Raw genomic sequence first — 23622 nt, 5'->3', positions numbered from 1 at the left:
CGATCTACAAGGGTATGTAGATGCACTCTCCTCTCTCTCTTTGCTAGTCTCTCCATAGATAGATCTTGGTGACTCGTAGGAAAATTTTGAATTTCTGCTACGTTCCCCAACAGTGGCATCAAGAGCTAGGTCTATTGCGTAGATTCTTTGCACGAGTAGAACACAAAGTAGTTGTGGGCGTTGATTTGGTTCAATATGCTTACCGTTACTAGTCCAATCTTGTTTCGACGGTATTGTGGGATGAAGCGGCCCGGACCGACCTTACACGTACACTTACGTGAGACAGGTTCCACCGATTGACATGCACTTGTTGCATAAGGTGGCTAGCGGGTGCCAGTCTCTCCCACTTTAGTCGGATCAGATTTGATGAACAGGGTCCTTATGAAGGGTAAATAGCAATTGTCATATCACATTGTGGCTTTTGCGTAGGTAAGAAACATTCTTGCTAGAAACCCATAGCAGCCACGTAAAACATGCAAACAACAATTAGAGGACGTCTAACTTGCTTTTGCAGGGTATGCTATGTGATGTGATATGGCCAAGAAGAATGTGATGAATGATATGTGATGTATGAGATTGATCATGTTCTTGTAATAGGAATCACGACTTGCATGTCAATGAGTATGACAACTGGCAGGAGCCATAGGAGTTGTCTTTATTTATTGTATGACTTGTGTGTCATTGAACAACGCCATGTAATTACTTTACTTTATTGCTAACCAATAGCCATAGTAATAGAAGTAATAGTTGGCGAGACAACTTCATGAAGACACGATGATGGAGATCATGATGATGGAGATCATGGTGTCATGCCAGTGACGATGATGATCGTGGAGCCCCGAAGATGGAGATCAAACGGAGCAAAATGATATTGGCCATATCATGTCACTTTTTGATTGCATGTGATGTTTATCATGTTTATGCATCTTATTTGCTTAGAACGACGGTAGTAAATAAGATGATCCCTCACTACAATTTCAAGAAATTGTTCCCCCTAACTGTGCACCGTTGTGAAAGTTCGTCGTTTCGAAGCACCACGTGATGATTGGGTGTGATAGATTCTAACGTTCACATACAACGGGTGTAAGCCAGATTTACACACGCAAAACACTTAGGTTGACTTGACGATCCTAGCATGTACAGACATGGCCTCGGAACACAAGAGACCGAAAGGTCGAGCATGAGTCGTATGGTGGATACGATCAACATGAAGATGTTCACCGATGATAACTAGTCCGTCTCACGTGATGATCGGACACGTCCTAGTTGACTCGGATCATGTAATCACTTAGATAACTAGAGGGATGTCTATCTGAGTGGGAGTTCATTAGATGAACTTAATTATCCTGAACATAGTCAAAAGCCCTTTGCAAATTATGTCATAGCTCGCGCTTTAGTTCTACTGTTTTAGATATGTTCCTAGAGAAAATATAGTTGAAAGTTGACAGTAGCAATTAGGCGGACAGTAGAAGGCTTATGTCCTTAATGCACCGCTCGGTGTGCTGGACATCGAACGTGGTCTGTGGATGTTGCGAACATCTGACATACACGTTCTGATGACTACATGATAGTTCGGTAATGCTAATGGTTTATAATTGAGGCACCGAAGACATTTTTGAAATGTCGCAGAACATATGAGATGTTCCAAGAGCTGAAATTGGGATTTCAGGCTCGTGCCCACGTCAAGAGGTATGAGACCTCCGACGAGTTTTCTAGCCTACAAACTAAGGGAGAAGATCTCAATCGTTGAGCTTGTGCTCAGATTGTCTGAGTACAAGAATCACTTGAATCAAGTGGGAGTTTATCTTCCAGATGAGATAGTGACGTTTCTCCAAAGTCATTGCCACCAAGCTGCTAGAGCTTCGTGATGAACTATAACATATCAGGGATAGATATGATGATCCTTGAGATATTCACGATGTTTGACACCACGAAAGTAGAAATCAAGAAGGAGCATCAATTGTTGATGGCTAGTGAAACCACTAGTTTCAAGAAGGGCAAGGGCAAGAAGGGATACTTCATGAAACGGCAAATCAGCTGCTGCTCTAGTGAAGAAACCCAAGGTTGAACCCAAACCCGAGACTAAGTGCTTCTGTAATAAGGGGAACAGCCACTGGAGCAGAATTACCCTAGATACTTGGTAGATGAGAAGGCTGACAAGGTCGATAGAAGTATATTGGATATACATTATGTTAATGCGTACTTTACTAGTACTCCTAGTAGCACCAGGGTATTAGATACCTGTTCGGTTGCTAAGTGTTAGTAACTCGAAATAAAAGCTACGGAATAAACGGAGACTAGCTAAAGGTGAGCTTACGATATGTGTTGGAAGTGTTTCCAAGGTTGATGTGATCAAGCATCGCACGCTCCCTCTACCATCGAGATTTGGTGTTTGCGTTGAGCATAGACATGATTTGATTATGCCTATCTCAATATGGTTATTCATTTAAGGAGAATAATGGTTACTCTGTTTATTTGAATAATACCTTCAATGGTCTTGCACCTAAAAGAATGGTTTATTGAATCTCGATCATAGTGATACACATTTTCATGCCAAAAGATATAAGATATTAATGATAGTACCACTTACTTATGGCACTGCCATGTAAGTCATATTGGTATAAAACGCATGAAGAAGCTCCATGTTGATGGATCTTTGGACTCACTCGTTTTTGAAAAGTTTGAGACATGCGAGCCATGTCTATTTGTGTATACGCATAAAGAAACTCCATGCAGATGGATCGTTTGGACTCACTTGATTTTGAATCACTTGAGAAATGCAAATCATAACACATGGGCAAGATGACTGAAAAGCCTCGTTTTCAGTAAAATGGAACAAGATAGCAACTTGTTGGAAGTAACACATTTTGATGTGTGCAGTCCAATGAGTGCTGAGGCATGCAGTGAATATCGTTATGTTCTTACTTCACAGATGATTTAAGTAGACACTGAGTATATTTACTTGATGAAACACAAGTCTGAATTATTGAATGCTTCAAGTAATTTTAGAGTGAAGTTGAAGATCATCGTGACAAGATGATAAAATGTCTATGATATGATCATAGAGATGGGTATCTGAGTTACGAGCTTTGGCACGCAATTAAGACAATGTGGAAATTGTTTCACAATTAATACCGCCTGGAACACCATAAGGTGATGGTGTGTCCGAACATCATATTTGCACCCTATTGGATATGGGGCGTACCATGATGTCTCTTATAGAATTACCACTATCGTTCATGGGTTAGGCATTAGAGACAACCGCACTCACTTTAATAGGGCACCACGTAATTCCGTTGAGACGACACCGTCTGAACTATGGTTTGGAGAAACCTAAGTTGTCGTTTCTTAAAAGATTGGGACTGCGATGCTTATGTGAAAAAGTTTCAGGTTGATAAGCTCGAAACCAAAGCGGATAAAAATGCATCTTCATAGGACACCCAAAACAGTTGGGTATACCTCCTAATTCAGATCGGAAAGAAATAAGGGATTGTTTCTTGAATCGGGTCCTTTATCAAGGAAAAGTTTCTCTCGAAAGAATTAAGTGGGAGGATGGTGGAGACTTGATGAGGTTAATGAACCATCACTTCAACCAGTGTGTAGCAGGGCACAGGAAGTTGTTCATGTGGCACCTACACCAATTGAAGTGGAAGCTGATGATAGTGATCATGATGCTTCGGATCAAGTCACTACCGAACCTCATAGGTCGACAAGGACGCGTACTACTTCAGAGTGGTACGCAATCCTGTCTTAGAGGTCATCTTGCTAGACAACAATGAACCTATGAGCTATGGAGAAGCGATGGTGGGCCCGGATTCCGACAAATGGCTTGAGGCCATAAAATCTGAGAGAGGATCCATGTATGAAAACAAAGTGTAGACTTTGGAAGAACTACTTGATGGTCGTAAAGGCTGTTGGGTACAGATGGATTTTAGAAGAAGACGGACAATGATGGTAAAGTGTCACCATTAAGAAAGCTCGACTTGTCGTTAAGATGTTTTCCGACAAGTTCAAGGAGTTGACTACGGTGGGGCTTTCTCACTCGTAGTGATGCTAAGAGTCTGTTGGAATTGGATTAGCAGTTACTGCATTATTTATGAAATCTTGCAGATAGGATGTCGAAACATTGTTTCCTCGATGATATCCTTGAGGAAAGGTTGTATGTGATACAACCAGAAGGTTTTGACAATCCTGAAAGACGCTAACAAGTATGTAGAGATCCAACAATCCTTCTAAGGACTGGAGTAAGCATCTCGGAGTTGGAATGTACGCTTTGATGAGATGATCAAAGATTTTGGGTTTATACAAAGTTTATGAGAATGTTGTATTTCCAAAGAAGTGAGTGGGAGCACTATAGAATTTCTGATGAGTATATGTTGTTAACATATTGTTGATCAGAAATGATGTAGAATTTCTGGAAAGCATATAGGGTTGTTTGAAAGGTGTTTTTCAATAGAGAACCTGGATTAAGCTGCTTGAACATTGAGCATCAAGATCTATAAGGATAGATCAAAGACGCTAAATGGTACTTTCAAATGAGCACATACCTTGACATCATCTTGAAGGTGTTCAAGATGGATCAGTCAAAGAAGGAGTTCTTGGCTGAGTTGTAAGGTATGAAGTTAAGAGTTAAAGCTCGACCACGGCAGAAGAGAGAGAAAGGACAAAGGTCATCCTCTATGCTTCAGACGTAGGCTCCATAGTATGCTATGCTGTGTACCGCACCGGAAGTGTGCCTTGCCATGAGTCAGTCAAGGGGTACAAGAATGATCCAGGAATGGATCATTGGACAGTGGTCAAAATTGTCCTTGGAGTAAATAAGGAAATGTTTCTCGATTATGGAGGTGATAAAGAGTTCGGCGTAAAGGGTTACGTCGATGCAAGCTTTAACACCTATCTGAATGACTCTGAGTAGCAAACCGGATACGTATAGTGGAGCGACCATTTGGAATAGCTCCAAGTGGAGCGTGGAAGCAGCATTTACAATATGACCTAGAGATTTGCAAAATACATACGGATCTGAATGTTGCAGACCCGTTGACTAAAACCTCTCTCACAAGCAAAACATGATCAAACCCCAGAACTCATTGAGTCTTGATCACATGGTGATGTGAACTAGTTTAGTGACACTAGTAAACTCTTTGGATGTTGGTCACATGGCGATGTGACCTATAAGTGTTAAGGACATGGCAATGTGAACTAGATTATTGACTCTAGTGCAAGTGGTAGACTGTTGGAAATATGCCCTAGAGGGAATAATAAATTAGTTATTATTATATTTCCTTGTTCATGATAATCGTTTATTATCCATGCTATAATTGTATTGATAGGAAACTCAGATACATGTGTGGGTACATAGACAACACCATGTCCCTAGTAAGCCTCTAATTGACTAGCTCGTTGATCAATAGATTGTTACGGTTTCCTGACCATGGACATTGGATGTCGTTGATAACGGGATCACATCATTAGGAGAATGATGTGATGGACAAGACCCAATCCTAAGCCTAGAACAAAGATCGTGTAGTTCGTATGCTAAAGCTTTTCTAATGTCAAGTATCATTTCCTTAGACCATGCGATTATGCAACTCTCGGATACCGTAGGAATGCTTTGGGTGTACCAAACGTCACAACGTAACTAGGTGGCTATAAAGGTGCACTACGGGTATCTCCAAAAGTGTCTGTTGGGTTGGCACGAATCGAGACTGGGATTTGTCACTCCGTGTAACGGAGAGGTATCTCTGGGCCCACTCGGTAGGACATCATCATAATGTGCACAATGTGACCAAGGGTTTGATCACGGGATGATGTGTTACGGAACGAGTAAAGAGACTTGCCGGTAACGAGATTGAACAAGGTATCGGCATACCGACGATCGAATCTCGGGCAAGTACAATACCGTTAGACAAAGGGAATTGTATACAGGATCGATTGAGTCCTTGACATCGTGGTTCATCCGATGAGATCATCGTGGAACATGTGGGAGCCAACATGGGTATCCAGATCCCGCTGTTGGTTATTGACCGAAGAACGTCTCGGTCATGTCTGCCTGGTTCCCGAGCCCGTAGGGTCTACACACTTAAGGTTCAATGACGCTAGGGTTATAAAGGAAGTTTGTATGTGGTTACCTAATGTTGTTTGGAGTCCCGTATGAGATCCCGGACATCACGAGGAGTTTCGAAATGGTCCGAAGGTAAAGATTTATATATGGGAAGTCCTGTTTTGGTCACCGGAAAAGTTTCGGGTGCTATCGGTAATGTACCGGGACCACCGGGAGGGTCCCGGGGGTCCACCAAGTGGGGCTACCGGCCCCAGAGGGCTGCATGGGCCAATTGTGGGAGGGGACCAGCCCCAGGTGGGCTGGTGCGCCCCCCACCAGGGCCCAAGGCGCCTAGGGTTTGGGGGAAACCCTAAAGGGGGGGCGCCCCCTTGCCTTGGGGGGCAAGGCAATCCCCTGGCCGCCGCCCCCTCCTCAGATTGGATCTGAGGGGGCCGGCCCCCCTCTCCCTTGCCCCTATATATATGTGGGGGGTGGGAGGGCAGCCGCACCCCAAGTTCTGGCGCAGCCCTCCCCCTCTCCCAAGTCCACCTCCTCTCCCGCGGTGCTTGGCGAAGCCCTGCAGGATTGCCACGCTCCTCCACCACCACCACGCCGTTGTGCTGCTGCTGGACGGAGTCTTCCCCAACCTCTCCCTCTCTCCTTGCTAGATCAAGGCATGGGAGACGTCACTGGCCTGCACGTGTGTTGAACGTGGAGGTGTCGTCCGTTCGGCACTAGGATCTCCGGTGATTTGGATCACGACGAGTATGACTCCTTCAACCCCGTTCTCTTGAACGCTTCCGCTTAGCGATCTACAAGGGTATGTAGATGCACTCTCCTCTCTCTCGTTGCTAGTCTCTCCATAGATAGATCTTCGTGACTCGTAGGAAAATTTTGAATTTCTGCTACGTCCCCCAACACGCAGAGCACATCTTGGGTGTTCAGGTAGCTGGTCTACCTCCTGATTTATTTGACTTATTAGGTTTGATGCGTGTATGGCTCCCTAAAAAGCATTTCTCTTTGGTGCATCATGTTCTTCCAGTTGCTTGACTGATTAGAGAGCCATGCCACATTTATTTATGAGGTGCTTGATAGATAGGGATTCAGCAGAAGCAACTGCTATATAAGGATGCATCTTGTATGTTTATTAAAGAAAATTATGATGTAGCCTCAGGCTTTCTTTGGTTTATTAAGTGGAAGAGCTAGATTAGCCATCTAGTTCCTTTTGGGGTTTGCACATGAATCCTATATCTTCCATATGATTTTGATACCTCATGTTATGCCAGGGGATTGATTATTGCATCAGCTAGCTGATTTATTTTGGTTTGATACTCTACATGTATTAATTGTTAGTGTCACTTGGATTAAGAACAAAGAGCTAGTACACCATCCAAAAGAAAGAAGTATACAGATCTGCACATGAATCCTACATCTTCCATATGATTTTGAGGCCCTCATGTTATGCCAGGGGTTTGATTATTGCATCAGCTAGCTGATTTACTTTGGTTTGACACTCTGCATGTATTAATGTTTAATGTCACTTGGATTAAGAACAAAGAGCTGGTACACCGTCCAAAAGAAAGAAGTCTAGAGATCTGCAGATTCTAGTTGCTACAATTTGTATATATGCAAAGCACAGGGACAATTCTAGATAGAAGTTCATGTGACACTCCAAAAATTTTATTTGGTTTTCAGCAAAAACTTTGTGGTTTTTGAAAAGAGGCCATTTAAATTTTTTCCAGAAAAGCTTCCTCTTAAAAACGTCCTTTTCTTTGGCAAGGTTTTTATTTTTATTCAAGCTATGGTGTTTGATCCTTTGAAACTTCTTCTCTGTTGGTTCCCTCTCAAATTTATTTTGGGAGTTTAATCTTTTTCTTTTAAAAATAAACTCTATGAAAATTTGGGATTTTCATATCTTGAAAACCACCCATGACTTTGTATTTTGCCCATGTGGTAAAACCCCTCCAAAAACTCCCCTCCTCCTGGTAATCAACCTAAGTTCTCTGTCGCAACTAATCCAAGCAAGTTTTGGATTTTATCCTAATTTTCTTTTCACTCAAATCATTTCTGAAAATTATTTGGAGCCTGAGAGTTTTTCAAAGCAAGTACCCTTTTGCATTTGAGTTTTGACCTCAAACCAACTCTCCTGGAAAGTCCTTTGTACCCACAACCCAGAACCATCTTGATCAACTCCTTCTCTTTTCAAATTTTTCAAAATTCAGTCTCTGCAAGTTTGGACCAGATTTGCCAAATTTGGTGAAATTCATATCTACACTTCTTCCAAAAATTTCACCAAAAATCAGGCAGCCTACTGGAGCAATGAGAAGCCACTCCACCAAAAATCAGCTCAAGGAAAAATCCCCAGAGGCCAAAAACATTCTGTCGAACACCTGAGCTGCACTGTTCCTTTGCAAATTCAGAAAATTCAGACTTCAGTGTCGTTTTTCGTCTGTCAGCTTCACTCACGCGTTGACAGTGCGCTTGGCGCGTTGCACGCGGCTTCTTCTCCCTGGCCAGCACCCCCGCACGCGCGCTTGGCGTCTTCCCAGCGTCGGTGGCGCCCCTGGCCGCCCGCGCCGGCGTGTCTTGCGGCGGCCGAACCCCTGTAACATCCGACAGGGGACGGAACGGCGGCTCAACGCCGTTCAGCGCCGCCCAACGCCCCTCTGCTCTCCGCGTGGCCTCATGCATGCCAGCGCACGCCCGTGGCACCGTCGCCGTGGCCCGGCACGCACGGAACGTGCTCACTGCCGCCGACGGGCCCGCGCCGCCCCGTTCTGTCGAATTCGCCCATAGCACCAAATCCCAGCTCGATTAGCGCCTAAACGGAACCGTGGACCTCCACGATGACGCCCAACGTCCTAATTACCCCCGACCAAGCCCTGCACCGCCGTAACCTTCACCGGAGACCCCCGTTCACGGCCACCGCCTCGGGCCGCCTATAAAAAGGGCCCCCGAGCTCACTCTCGAGCACGCACCACCTCTACACCTCACCAAAGCTCTGCCAAGCCACCCGGAGGACCTCGAGGAGGTCTCCTCCCCCAACTCCGGCTGCCCCGATCCGCCTCGGCCTCCACCACGATTCGCTCCGGTGAGGCCGCCTCCGGCACCCAAACCCCGTCAGTTACTCCCTCTAGCACCCAGTAAGCTAACGCCAGCATCAATTTGTCCTTCACAGCTCTCTCCGACGAGTCCCTCGACCACCCGAGCCGCCGTCTGCCGGAGCAAAGCTCGCCGTCGACGTGGTACTCGCCGGCGACCATCACCACCACCAACCGACGCGGGAAGGTGCCCTGAACACGAAGGTACCCTCCGATCCCCCTGCCTCGCCGTGGATCGCCGCCGGCGACCACCGCGTCTCTCGGGCACCGGCGAAATCTGCCGCCCCGTTCGTATATTCAAACCTGACAGGCGGGACCCGCTGTCAGCCTCTCTGTCCTTTCTAAACGAAGCGTTTTCTGAAAACGCCTTTTGCCAAATGCGCTTTCCCTTTGGGCTGGCGTAGTTTCTGCCGAAGCGTTTTCTGTTTTTATAAGCTAGCCCCTGGGAACTTTCTGTTTCATTACAGATGAGTCCCCGGGCAAAAACCTTTATAACTTTTAAACAGAAAGGTATTTTTGATTGATTCTTTTTCTGTTCTCTTTAAAATTTTGTCTAGTTTTTTATCAGATTTATTTGAAAAATATTTGGAATACTTTTTGTGCACCTCTTGGTATTTATGATAGCGCATATATTTTCTTTATACCGTAGATACTGAAGGAGGTGACGGAGCCGCGAACTTCACCGAGCTAGGCTCCGACTACTCCGAACCAGGCAAGCATGTTTGAGCTTTTGATATGATGAGTGTCTTGGCATGTTTTGCATTTAGTTAGTTTCATGACATGTTGATGAGCATACCGATGGACGTTATTTTATGCAATGTTGAGGTAAGTGAGTTCGATGATCCATAAGTGGATGGATGTGAGTATAAATGTCCATGTGTTGGCATGAGGATGGGTAAGATGGCAGTGTTGTAGCATGCCAGGCTTATGCCAGACTATGTGACTTCAATGTCAACTCGTATCATTCCAGTTCCTTCCATTTTTCCTTCCTTGTACTACCACAGGTTTTCCGTAAGGAATATGGCTTAGTAAGTTGTAAACCGCTTTCCTGGTACACACCAAAAAGGAGAGGCCGTGATGATGGTTCCATGGCCCTGGATTAAAGCCAGTCATCCGGTCAGGGGGCATGGGTGTTTCCGGTTGGGACCAAGAGGGGGGCACCCCTTAGAGCGCGCGTATATAAATTTGATCCCATGCTATTCGAGATTGTGATCTCCCCGTCTCAAAAGTTTTTCTTGGACGATGTCTAGGGTGATTCCTAGCATCGAGAGGTAGGATGGGTGTGTACTGGTTAGCTGTGTTTTCTCCCGAAAAACCATAAACGGAACTAGTCCTTCGGGACTACGGAAATCCGTTGGCTGTGGGAAAAATTTTGTACAAACTCTGCAGAGTCATATATTCCTCCAAATCATCTATTCCATGTCCAAGATCAATATTATCTTATTCTGATCAAATGTCAGTTTTGATGACAGAGACTCCGGGGAATCGCATGAGTGCTAAGTCCGGTTAAATGATTATTCCTGTGAATGGACTAACCCATTTATTCTCAAAAATTGAATGCTTATTATGAGTATTATTTACTTGTGAATAAAAGCCCTTTTCTGCGATGTCGCTTAGACGTCCGACTGTGGCAATGTTGTATTTTACTTTCTTTTCAAGCCCTTTATGTGGTGTCGCTAAGACGCCCGACTGTGGCATTTCTTTTAAAGTCCTTTCCGTGATGTCGCCCCGATGTCCGACTGTGGCATTTCTTTTAAAGCCCTTTATGTGGTGTCGCTAAGACGCTCGACTGTGGTATTTCTTTTAAAGCCCTTTCTGTGATGTCGCCCCGACGTCCGACCGTGGCATTTCTTTTAAAGCCCTTTATGTGGTGTCGCTAAGACGCCCGACTGTGGCATCATTTCCTTATATTTATTTGTTCACCTTTCGAGGCGTCGCTTCAGACACCCGATCGGTCTTCATTTATGTTTTGTGGGATTTCAGGCGGACTACCGCCGTTTCCCTTTTACTTACCTCGTTATGCTAATTTTTGAATATACATTGGTGAATTAATCATGACGCATTCATGCATGCATTTGTTATATCTTACGTCCGAACTGTCTTGCGAGTACTTTCAAAGTACTCACTGGCTTGTTGATTTGGCCAGATGCTGACGAAGGCGATCTCATGGATGAAGAATTTGATAGCGAGTCCGACGCCTAGAGGAGTCCCAGTCAGTCTCGTACGACCCTGGATTTGGTCACTGTATTATATCCGCTTCCGCTACCAAATAAATTCATCGAGCCTCACCTCGACGCTCGATGAGACGACAGCTTTAGAGACTTGTATCTCTCTCCCCGCTGTGTTTTTCCACCACCGCCCTATCCTCGAGTCAGTAGCATGCCTCCACACCACTGTGTCATGTCCGCCAATATGTATATTTATTGGCGTGCTTGTAATAATTTGGTTGAGCAACCGTAGTTCGACCCTGTAATATATTTTATGCTACTGGCTTATTGTATCAAGAATTTGTCTACCAGTAAGGAGGATTTCTCTCATACTGGACTCAAAAGATTGGTTTCTCAATAAATATTTTTATTGGAAAACCGGTCGTGACAAGCTTGGTACCAGAGCCAGGCTGACTGTAGGAAGCCACTAGGTGCGATCGCTAATTGGTTATTAGCATGATTGAGCCTTTCCATATTTTCTTGATTGTAGTCATTTTCTGTCAGTCAGCATAAATTTATGATCTGACCATGCAGAATTTTTGCCTACTTTTGTAGATGGCCGACAACAGCTGCGAGTCTCAGACCTTCGCCAACGTGCCCGATGGGTTCGTCAAGCTTCTTTCCTTCATCGTTCAGGTCGCGATGGGGCCATCTGTGCGCCCAGTCTTCACACTCTGCCAGCACCGAGTCAACGACAGTCTGACCATGCACCAGGCCGCGGTGCAGTTCAAGGGAGGGCGTGGTGAGTTACGCCGCTTCCGGTTCTTGGGAAGAGCCATGCCTACGGAGAGGCATGCTATGCAGATGGCAGCCCGCGAGGCGATAGCTCGTCTCAGGGATGTCCTCCCCGTGATGAAGACTCGTCGTTACCGTTATCTTCCGTGCCATGTGCCTTACACCTGTCACTACGCATACTCCTGCCCCAGAGGAGAACGAGACGAGGCTTTTGAGATGCTCATTGAGTATCTCCGGGCCCTGGAGGCAGCCTTCGACAACCTGGCGGACGACTTCGTGGCTGCCCGCATGGACTCAGTTCATGGCTGTGCTGCCAACAGGAGGGAGCTCCTACCCACCGCACCGCCACTGACTTTGGTCTCGTCCTCAGCATCTTATACGCCTACTCGTCGCCTACCTTCTACCGAAGAATTCAACCAAGTCATTGCACCCACTCCAGCGCGCACTGCACCACCCTTCGCGCCCACTCCTGTTCGTGTTGTTCCGCCCCTGGCAACCGCTCCGTCCACTCTGCGTAACACTACACGTATGGAGCCTATTAGCGAGGAGGAAGTCGAGTCCCCAACCTCGCTACGCCTCGCCCTCGGCAGGGCAAAGGAGGTCATCAACATCTCCGCCTGAGTACACTTAGCCGCCATGTAATGTACCGCCTTGTATGATATGTTTATATGTGCATAGGTTGTGAGAAGTAGCCTGTTTGCGCATCATGTAGGGTCTGGAGAAGTGCACTAGCCTAAATAACATGTCAGGATTATGTATGCATATCCTGAGTGATGTATTGTATAATTATCGCCCGCGTGCAAGATATGTAATGAGCAGTCCTTCTCCGTGCGCAATTCGATATTGTTTTCTTAAGTGATCTTGGTCATTTAAGTTATTTGCCATCCTTGTGCAATTTTGGATTTGTTTTTGCGACCATCTTCGCTTTTCTTATGGGTTTTACAAAATATATCCCCAGAGTGAAAAATGTCTCGTCCTTGGACTCGCTCCATGCCTACTCCGCCAGAGGAAGATTATGACACTCAACCAGGCAACAATTTCACGCAAGGGCAGTCGAGTCAACAGAACAGTGAAACGGCACTTTCCCAAATGTGCCGCCTTTATGAACAGAGTCAGCAACAACATCATGAAATGATGAACCAAGTCATCAACATGGGAAATCACCATGGACAGTATCAGCAGCATTCCAAGTTATCTGAGCTACAGAAGACACGTCCTCAAACATTTTCTCATACTGACAAGCCTCTTGAAGCCGAGGATTGGCTTCGAGATATGGAGAGAAAATTAATTATTGCAAAATGTTCAGATCTCGAGAAAGTACTATATGCTCCGCACTATCTCACAGGAGCAGCTGCATCATGGTGGGAGAATTTTCTGCACATGCACCCCAACGAAAATGATATAACCTGGGATGATTTCAAGGAAGGTTTCCGTGGTGCACACATTCCCAAGAGTATTATGAAAATTAAGAAGAGAGAGTTCGATGACCTCAAACAAAGGAACATGACAGTGTCGGAATACAACGGTCAATTTACTCTATTGTCCCGCTATGCCAATGAAGAACGTATGACTGAAAGCAAGAAGATGGAGAAATTCCTTGACGGTCTGGCGCCCGCGCTTAAATGCCAACTGGTCGTGCACACTTTTCCTGATTTCAAAACACTGGTGGACAAAGCCATTACTCTGGAAAATGAGAGACGCAGTCTGGAAGATATCCGCAAGCGAAAAAGGGACCAGACTAACCATGCTCGCAATCACCGAAGCAGGACAGATTTTCAAAAGGGTGGGACACACAAATCCTCATCCAATGTCTCACGCCCAATCAAGAATTTTCATGCAAGGGACAAGGAATTCACCTATCGCCCCGGCGTTACTTGTTACGCTTGTGGAGAAGAAGGGCACTATGCCAAACAGTGCCCCAAGCCAAGGAACTCAACCCCAAAGCCGAACAACGGCGGCAACAATTCAGCGCCCAAGCGAAACAATTTCAATCCCAACAATAACCACAGGAAGGGTCATCTGAACCACGTAACCAAAGAGGAGGCACAAAATGCTCCGGATATCGTACTCGGTACGTTTCCTGTCAACACAATACCTGCAATGGTTTTGTTTGATTCTGGAGCTTCTCACTCTTTCATTTCGAAAAGTTTTGCTTTGCAAAATAATTTTTCGATGCTTCCTTTGGAGAAATCCATGATCATCAAGTCCCCTGGGATTCAGCAAGTTACTCAGAATTACTGTCAGAATGTGGTCATTGAGTTCGAAGGATTGGAGTTTCACGCAAATCTTATTGTGTTGGAAAATAAAGGACTGGATGTCATCCTAGGGATGGATTGGCTAACCACCAACAAGGGGTTTATCGACTGTTTCAACAGGACCGTAATTCTCACACACCACCAAGGGAAGACAATAAGAGTATCAGCCAAGGAAGGAAAAATACCCCGGCAACCGAGATTAAATAAGGTGGACGTTTCTGAGCTAAACAAGGTTCCAGTAGTGTGTGAATTTCCAGATGTATTCCCTGAAGAGCTACCAGGCATGCCACCAGACCGAGAGATAGAATTCAGCATTGAGCTCGCACCAGGAACCACCCCCATATACAAGAAACCGTACCGAATGGCACCATCCGAATTAGTTGAGTTGAAGAAACAAATAAAGGAATTGCTAGACAAAGGATACATTCGAGCCAGCTCCTCACCTTGGGGATCACCAATTTTATTTGCCAAAAAGAAGGATGGAACGCTGAGATTGTGTATTGACTATCGAGCACTTAACATGGTCACAGTCAAAAACAAATACCCGATGCCAAGGATAAACGATTTGTTTGATCAACTCGCTCAGGCCAAGGTATTCTCAAAAATTGACTTAAGGTCAGGATACCATCAATTGAAGGTACGAACGGAAGATATCCCCAAAACAGCCTTCACCTCCAGATATGGACTGTACGAGTTCACAGTGATGCCATTTGGATTAACTAACGCCCCAGCATATTTTGTTCACCTCATGAACAAAGTATTTATGAAGTTTATGGACAAGTTCGTCGTGGTATTCATCGATGATATTCTGGTATACTCCAAGACACCAGAAGAGCACGCAGAACATCTCAGGATTGTGCTAGGAGAGCTCAGAAAACACCAATTGTATGCCAAGTTCAGCAAGTGCGAATATTGGCTAAGACAAGTAGGCTTTCTAGGCCACGTACTGACCCAAGACGGTATCGCAGTGGACCCAGAGAAAGTCAAGGCCGTACTTGGCTGGAAGTCACCAGCCAGCGTAACGGACATACGGAGTTTCTTGGGAATGGCAGGATATTACCGCAGATTTATTGAAGGATTCTCCACCATAGCCAAGCCTATGACGCAGTTACTCAAGAAAGATAAGAAGTTTGAATGGACAGAAGCCTGCGAGAAAAGTTTCCAAGAACTAAAGCGGAAGTTAACGACAGCACCGGTATTAATTGTACCCGACATACACAAGAATTTTGAATTATATTGTGACGCGTCCAGAAAGGGTCTCGGATGCGTGTTGATGCAGGAAGGCAAGGTTGTCGCCTACGCTTCAAGGCAACTTCGCAAGCATGAGGAAAATTACCCCACTCATGACTTAGAAATGGTAGCAGTTATTCATGCACTCAAGGAATGGAGGCATTTCTTACATGGGAATCGATGTGAAATATATACGGATCACAAAAGTCTCAAATATATTTTCACACAGCCAGACCTAAACTTACGGCAACGACGTTGGTTGGAGTTGGTAAAGGATTATGATGTTGGTATCCATTACCATCCATGGAAAGTAAATGTAGTGGCCGATGCCCTTAGTCGGAACCCCAGCTCCGACGAAAACAATCTACACAGCTTGAGGCCCGAATTCCAACAAGAATTTGCCAAGCTCAACTTGATAATGGTAGCAGAAGGCACCATATCAAACTTGGAAATACAACCCGACCTTGTGGGGAAAATTAAAGGAGCTCAGCCCGGTCACACCAGCATCGAAGGCATCAAAAGAAAGTTGAGTATGGGCAAGGCCTCAGAATTCGTCATAGACAATGAAGGAATATTATGGTACGGAGAAAGGCTCTGCGTGCCAAACATAGAAGACCTTAAACAGCAAATTTTAGCTGAAGCCCACACCGCCCCGTACTCGATCCACCCTGGAGGAACCAAAATGTATAAAGATATTCAGGAAAGATTTTGGTGGCACGGTATGAAGAGGGACATAGCCACCTTCATTGCATGTTGCGACTCATGTCAACGCATAAAAGCTGAGCATCAGAGACCAGCCGGACTACTGCAACCGAACAAAATACCTGAGTGGAAATGGGATGAAATAGGGATGGATTTCATTGTCGGACTACCTCGGTCATGACACGGGAATGATGCCATATGGGTCATCACTGACAGGTTAACCAAAGTGGCACACTTTATTCCAATAAAGATGACCCACACCACTCAGAGGCTTGCCAGGATTTATCTTTCCCGCATAGTTTGTCTGCACGGTGTCCCGAAGACTATAATATCCGACAGAGGCACTCAGTTCGTCTCAAGATTTTGGGAGCATTTACAACAGGCTCTGGGAACCCAACTAGCCTTCAGTATCGCATACCACCCACAGACTGATGGACAAACAGAACGCGTAAACCAGGTTTTAGAAGACATGCTGAGAGCATGTGTCCTCACATATGGAACCAGTTGGGAAGAAAGCCTGCCATACGCCGAGTTCGCGTACAACAACAGTTACCAGGCCAGCCTGCAAATGGCTCCTTTTGAAGCCCTATACGGACGGAGATGTCGTACCCCGCTAAATTGGTCAGAGACCGGAGACAGTCGTATCTTCGGCCCAGACGTGCTCAAAGAAGCCGAGGAAAAAGTCAAGCTAATCAGGGACCGACTCAAGACCGCTCAAAGCCGACAGAAGAGTTATTACGACCAGAAACATCATGGGGTAAATTTTGAACCCGGTGAATTTGTGTACCTACGAGTATCACCTATGAGGGGACTGCAACGGTTTAAGATTAAAGGAAAGTTAGCACCAAGATTCATTGGACCATTCTGCATAGTGGCACGAAGAGGCACTGTAGCCTACCAGCTAGACTTACCCAAAGACTTGTCCGGCATTCACGACGTGTTCCACGTCTCTCAATTATGGAAGTGCGTAAGAAAACCAGAGAAGCAAGTATCCCATGAGAACATTGACGTACAGCCAGACCTCACTTATCGGGAACGCCCAGTAAAATATTAGAGGAGTCTGAAAGGAGGAGCCGACAGAAGACCGTCAAGTTTTTCAGAGTTCAGTGGAGCAACCACACCGAAAGCGAAGCAACTTGGGAAAGAGAGGATTTTCTTCGGACAGAGCATCCACACTTATTTGAGGAACAGTTGAAATCTCGGGGACGAGATTTTTCCTAAGGGGGTAGGTGTTGTGACACTCCAAAATTTTTATTTGGTTTTCAGCAAAAACTTTGTGGTTTTTGAAAAGAGGCCATTTAAATTTTTACCAGAAAACCTTCCTCTTAAAAACTTCCTTTTCTTTGGCAAGGTTTTTATTTTTATTCAAGCTATGGTGTTTGATCCTTTGAAACTTCTTCTCTGTTGGTTCCCTCTCAAATTTATTTTGGGAGTTTAATCTTTTTCTTTTAAAAAGAAACTCTATGAAAACCCGGGATTTTCATATCTTGAAAACCACCCATGACTTTGTATTTTGCCCATGTGGTAAAACCCCTCCAAAACCTCCCCTCCTCCTGGTAATCAACCTAAGTTCTCTGTCGCAACTAATCCAAGCAAGTTTTGGATTTTATCCTAATTTTCTTTTCACTCAAATCATTTCTGAAAATTATTTGGAGCCTCAGAGTTTTTCAAAGCAAGTACCCTTTTGCATTTGAGTTTTGACCTCAAACCAACTCTCCTGGAAAGTCCTTTGTACCCACAACCCAGAACCATCTTGATCCACTCCTTCTCTTTTCAAATTTTTCAAAATTCAGTCTCTGCAAGTTTGGACCAGATTTGCCAAATTTGGTGAAATTCATATCTACACTTCTTCAAAAATTTCACCAAAAATCAGGCAGCCTACTGGAGCAATGAGAAGCCACTCCACCAAAAATCAGCTCAAGGAAAAATCCCAGAGGCCAAAAACATTATGTCGAACACCTGAGCTGCACTGTTCCTTTGCAAATTCAGAAAATTCAGACTTCAGTGTCGTTTTTCGTCCGTCAGCTTCACTCACGCGTTGACAGTGCGCTTGGCGCGTTGCACACGGCTTCTTCTCCCTGGCCAGCACCCCCGCACGCGCGCTTGGCGTCTTCCCAGCGTCGGTGGCGCCCCTGGCCGCCCGCGCCGGCGTGTCTTGCGGCGGCCGAACCCCCATAACAGCCGACAGGGGACGGAACGGCGGCTCAACGTTGTTCGGCGCCGCCCAACGCCCCTCTGCTCTCCGCGTGGCCTCATGCATGCCAGCGCACGCCTGTGGCACCGTCGCCGTGGCCCGGCATGCACGGAACATGCTCACTGCCGCCGACGGGCCCGCGCCGCCCCGTTCTGTCGAATTCGCCCATAGCACCAAATCCCAGCTTGATTAGCGCCTAAACGGAACCGTGGACCTCCACGATGACGCCCAACGTCCTAATTACCCCCGACCAAGCCCTGCGCCGCCGTAACCTTCACCGGAGACCCCCGTTCACGGCCACCGCCTCGGGCCGCCTATAAAAAGGGCCCCCGAGCTCACTCTCGAGCACGCACCACCTCTACACCTCACCAAATCTCTGCCAAGCCACCCGGAGGACCTCGAGGAGGTCTCCTCCCCCAACTCCGGCCGCCCCGATCCGCCTCGGCCTCCACCACGATTCGCTCTGGTCAGGCCGTCTCCGGCTCCCAAACCCCGTCAGTTACTCCCTCTAGCACCCAGTAAGCTAACGCCAGCAACAATTTGTCCTTCACAGCTCTCTCCGACGAGTCCCTCGACCACCCGAGCCGCCGTCCGCCGGAGCAAACCTCGCCGTCGACGTGGTACTCGCCGGCGACCACCACCACCACCAACCGACGCGGGAAGGTGCCCTGAACACGGAGGTACCCTCCGATCCCCCTGCCTCGCCGTGGATCGCCGCCGGCGACCACTGCGTCTCTCGGGCACCGGCGAAATCTGCCGCCCTGTTCGTATATTCAAACCTGACAGGCGGGACCCGCTGTCAGCCTCTCTGTCCTTTCTAAACGAAGCGTTTTCTGAAAACGCCTTCTGCCAAATGCGCTTTCCCTTTGGGCTGGCGTAGTTTCTGCCGAAGCGTTTTCTGTTTTTATAAGCTAGCCCCTGGGAACTTTCTGTTTCATTACACATGAGTCCCTGGGCAAAAACCTTTATAACTTTTAAACAGAAAGGTATTTTTGATTGATTCTTTTTCTGTTCTCTTTAAAATTTTGTCTAGTTTTTATCAGATTTATTTGAAAAAAATTTGGAATACTTTTTGTGCACCTCTTGGTATTTACGATAGCGCATATATTTTCTTTATACCGTAGATACCGAAGGAGATGACGGAGCCGCGAACTTCACCGAGCTAGGCTCCGACTACTCCAAACCAGGCAAGCATGTTTGAGCTTTTGATATGATGAGTGTCTTGGCATGTTTTGCATTTAGTTAGTTTCATGGCATGTTGATGAGCATACCGATGGACGTTATTTTATGCAATGTTGAGGTAAGTGAGTTCGATGATCCATAAGTGGATGGATGTGAGTATAAATGGCCATGTGTTGGCATGAGGATGGGTAAGATGGCAGTGTTGTAGCATGCCAGACTTATGCCAGACTATGTGACTTCAATGTCAACTCGTATCATTCCAGTTCCTTCCATTTTTCCTTCCTTGTACTACCACAGGTTTTTCGTAAGGAATATGGCTTAGTAAGTTGTAAACCGCTTTCCTGGTACACACCAAAAAGGAGAGGCCGTGATGATGGTTCCATGGCCCTGGATTAAAGCCAGTCATCCGGTCAGGGGGCATGGGTGTTTCCGGTTGGGACCGAGAGGGGGGCACCCCTTAGAGCGCGCGTATATAAATTTGATCCCATGCTATTCGAGATTGTGATCTCCCCGTCTCAAAAGTTTTTCTTGGACAATGTCTAGGGTGATTCCTAGCATCGAGAGGTAGGATGGGTGTGTACTGGTTAGCTGTGTTTTCTCCCGAAAAACCGTAAACGGAACTAGTCCTTCGGGACTACGGAAATCCGTTGGCTGTGGGAAAATTTTTGTACAAACTCTACAGAGTCATATATTCCTCCAAATCATCTATTCCATGTCCAAGATCGATATTATCTTATTCTGATCAAATGTCAGTTTTGATGACAGAGACTCCGGGGAATCGCATGAGTGCTAAGTCCGGTTAAATGATTATTCCTGTGAATGGACTAACCCATTTATTCTCATAAATTGAATGCTTATTATGAGTATTATTTACTTGTGAATAAAAGCCCTTTTCTGCGATGTCGCTCAGACGTCCGACTGTGGCATTGTTGTATTTTACTTTCTTTTCAAGCCCTTTATGTGGTGTCGCTAAGACGCCCGATTGTGGCATTTCTTTTAAAGTCCTTTCCGTGATGTCGCCCCGACGTCCGACTATGGCATTTCTTTTAAAGCCCTTTATGTGGTGTCGCTAAGACGCCCGACTGTGGTATTTCTTTTAAAGCCCTTTCTGTGATGTCGCCCCGACGTCCGACTGTGGCATATCTTTTAAAGCCTTTATGTGGTGTCGCTAAGACGCCCGACTGTGGCATCATTTCCTTATATTTATTTGTTCACCTTTCGAGTTGTCGCTTCAGACACCCGATCGGTCTTCATTTATGTTTTGTGGGATTTCAGGCGGACTACCGCCGTTTCCCTTTTACTTACCTCATTATGCTAATTTTTGAATATACATTGGTGAATTAATCATGACGCATTCATGCATGCATTTGTTATATCTTACGTCCGAACTGTCTTGCGAGTACTTTCAAAGTACTCACTGGCTTGTTGATTTGGCCAGATGCTGACGAAGGCGATCTCATGGATGAAGAATTTGATAGCGAGTCCGACGCCTAGAGGAGTCCCAGTCAGTCTCGTACGACCCTGGATTTGGTCACTGTATTATATCCGCTTCCGCTACCAAATAAATTGATCGAGCCTCACCTCGACGCTCGATGAGACGACAGCTTTAGAGACTTGTATCTCTCTCCCCGCTATGTTTTTCCACCACCGCCCTATCCTCGAGTCAGTAGCATGCCTCCACACCACTGTGTCATGTCCGCCAATATGTATATTTATTGGCGTGCTTGTAATAATTTGGTTGAGCAACCGTAGTTCGACCCTGTAATATATTTTATGCTACTGGCTTATTGTATCAAGAATTTGTCTACCAGTAAGGAGGATTTCTCTCATACTGGACTCAAAAGATTGGTTTCTCAATAAATATTTTTATTGGAAAACCGGTCGTGACAGTTCATTAACCTATTGATGGCTGGAATTGGTGGTGCATTGTCACCAGTCTACTGTATCAGTGATCACACATTCAACATGTGATTCAGTACAATATTTAGCAAGTCTGCATTTTGTTTTATACGAGGTCTTGAATATATGGTTTTCTTTTGTTTCCGATGAAATTATGATTCTATATGCTAATGATTTTTTCTTCTCTTAGCTTGAGTTCTGAGAGTAATAGAACTTGCATGACATGGTCAAAGTTCTTTACTTATAGTATATGTAATGCTTGGTTGGTCTATTCAGTGTTGTCCTTTCTTTGTAGCTTTGGAATATACAATAAGTTCAATGGCTAGCAATTCAGGATTATCGGCTATCCAATCACCCAATAACTTTGAGGTGGGATTTCTCTTGATTCCTTTTAGAGGTATATATAATTTGGAGCACAGATGTCTATATCTCACATATATACCTACAAGCTGTGAGTATTCTCTTAATTGTATGAGAGTAAACAACAAATTACTCGATACGTGGCTGTAGTATGGTTGTAATCAATATGCATATTTGTGCGAGTTTTTAAAACTGGTGAAAATGTCAACTAATTCCTTTATTTACTCTAGCAAACACTGACCTTGATTTTGTATCAACATTTCCAGTTCTACATTGGAATTTTAAATGTATGCAATGTACTTTCTGTTACACAACAACTATTTCTTCTAAACCCTTTTTTTATTCACTCTACTGCATTAAGTTTGTGTTATTGCATCAATTTATTGCGGTCTGTGGCAGCATTTTAGAATAAGTGAAATGCTTACCTTTGTAGCGTGATAATTAAGCTAGCTGACTTGGTGTTGTATTCATATTGATTTTGTATGGCATCTATTGTATATATATTGGGTAACATTCATTTTCATCCTTCAGAGTATTTTTGCATATATGCGATTTCGTAGAATTTATTTTGTCTTCACTGAGAAAAACACAAACAGCTGGAAAAGTATTTATTTATGCTCTTACTTCAGATTTTCTTTCTATGCAGTGTAAACTAGCACAGCTACACTGCGGAGTACAAAGTTGATATGATGCTCTATAGATTCAGAACGGGAAGGATCAACCCTATTCTAAGGTTCAAACTATGATTCTTTTTTTCAGTGTTCTTCTTTGAAAATGATCAATGACAAAATCATCTTCTCAAGTTTTTTTTTCTTTCTCTTGTTAATTCTGCATTTTTGGTGTTGTATACTTTTTTATGTTTCCATTAATCTCTCTTTTTGTATCTCCACAAAATATAACATCGTTTGTACAGTTTTCATAGTTTCTGGATTGTTGGGTCTAACATGTGTTTTCTTTGATCTTATAGTTTGCTGGTAAGGAGAAGGCTTGCCTAAACTTTCTGGCCATTACGCATGTTGATCACCACTGCCCAGCTGATGTACAAGCTTGGAGGTATTGACAAGCCTGTGATCAAGAGGATTGAGAAGGAAGCCGCTGAGATGAACAAGAGGTCATTCAAGTACACTTGTGTGCTTGACAACCTGAAGGCTAAGTGTGAGAGGGGTATCACTATTGAAATTGCCCTGTGGGAGTTCAAGACCACCAAGTACCACTGCATGGTCATCGACGTCCCTAGACACCATCATTTATCAAGAACACGATTACTGGTACGTCCTAGGCCGACTGTGATGTGCGCATCATCAACTCCACTACTGCTGGTTCTGAGGTCGGTACCTCCATGGCTAACTGTGATGTGCTCATCATCGACTCCCATGAGCATGCCCTCCTCGCTTTCAATCTTGGAGTTAAGCAAACCATCTGTTGTTCCAATAAGGTATGACGTTGTGATAACATCCATAAGTTTATTCTATAGTTAGTACTTCTGTTTATTATTCTCTTCGCATCCTGGATTTCTTTTCAACTTGGAGTCCACTGTTTCTTGAGTTGTCATTTGCTTTCATGGGGTCATTAATCCATGGCAAAATTCCTGTTAGGAGGTAATCTAAGGCTGTGGATTACTAGCATACCCAGTTTTGTTCTCTGAATAAGACACATCTCTAAAAATTCACAATAGACCTGCACGTTGGAGTTTACATCTGGTGTGGTGTTGCTCTGT

Source organism: Triticum aestivum, chromosome 2B, assembly GCF_018294505.1.
Source record: "Triticum aestivum cultivar Chinese Spring chromosome 2B, IWGSC CS RefSeq v2.1, whole genome shotgun sequence".
NCBI classification, from domain to species: domain Eukaryota; kingdom Viridiplantae; phylum Streptophyta; class Magnoliopsida; order Poales; family Poaceae; genus Triticum; species Triticum aestivum.
Note: the sequence above shows the minus strand (reverse complement) of the source record.